The sequence below is a fragment of the Limulus polyphemus genome, unplaced genomic scaffold, assembly GCF_000517525.1.
Source record: "Limulus polyphemus unplaced genomic scaffold, Limulus_polyphemus-2.1.2 Scaffold3130, whole genome shotgun sequence".
NCBI lineage: Eukaryota > Metazoa > Arthropoda > Merostomata > Xiphosura > Limulidae > Limulus > Limulus polyphemus.
The window spans coordinates 81822-83064 of record NW_013668740.1 but is presented as its reverse complement, the minus strand read 5'-3'; positions in this window follow the sequence as shown (position 1 = coordinate 83064).

The window sequence follows — 1243 nt, the reverse complement described above, 5'->3', positions numbered from 1 at the left end:
ACTATAGGAAGCAGCCGCTCTTTCCGATCACTACACTTGAACACATAAAACCACTTTTCATAAAAATAAATTTCTACCATCTCAACAAAAACATGTATCTATTCAATCCATTAAAGTTGAGGATTCTTTTAAAAAAATCCAGCTCCTCTAGTTTGAATTCTTTTGACAGTCAGGATAAAACATCTTCAAAACCATCAAGGCCTGTCTGCCATTTTTGTAAAAAACCTGGTCATGTTATGTCCGATCGTTGGTGTTTGAAAAAGAAAAGACAAAAGGAGGCAACACCCAATATGTTTGTGTCCACATATTGACATAGTTTCACCAGATCACTCGATGTTGTTGATTTGGCCACTGATATAAAGGCTGATGTAATCAGGGAGGAATTTAGACCTTTTGTGTCTGTAGGTTCTATGTCTTTCACAAATGACACTGGCAATCCCAGACCCATACGTATTCTACGTGATACTGGGGCAACCCAATCATTGTTGTTAGAAGGTATATTGCCTTCAGATTCAAGTTCTGCCACTGGTGAGTCTGTTATTTCTCAGGGTATTGAGGGTGGCTTTGTTAATGTTTCTCTTCATAACATTTATTTATCATCAGATCTAGTTTCTGGACCAGTTGTGGTTGGGGTAAGACCTACTCTACCAATTAAGGGTGTGTCCTTGTTGTTGGGAAACGATTTGACTGGGGAAAATGTTGCCGAATCTAAAATGGTTAGTGAGCCGATCACTGTTTCATCTAAGGATGATGTTGTAGTTGAGGAGAATCCTGATGTGTTTCCCTCGTGTGCTGTGACTCAAGCTCAGGCTAAGAAACTAAGTCAAAAAGAAATGATAAACATGGATTCAGAGAACGATTTTATAGATTTGTTTCAGACATTTGTTTGGACCCGAGGGGGATCTTGTGGATGATTGTCCTACTGAAATCCTTAGGTGAGGGGCAACGATGGACGTGAAGGATCTGATTCACCTCGTGAAGTTCCATTTACTAAAATTAAACTGATCACTGAACAAGAAAAAGATCTTCAGATCTCTTAACTGTTTAAATTTGCACTCCAAAAGCTGAACTGGAAAAAGTTCAAAATGGTTATTTTTTTCAAAAACGGTGTACTTATGAGGAAATGGAGACCACTAGATGTGCCAGCTTCAGAGAACTGGACTATTATTTACTAAGTCGTTGTTCCGAAGGCATATCATTCTGAAATATTAAATTGCCCATGAGAGGTCACTTAGATGTCAAC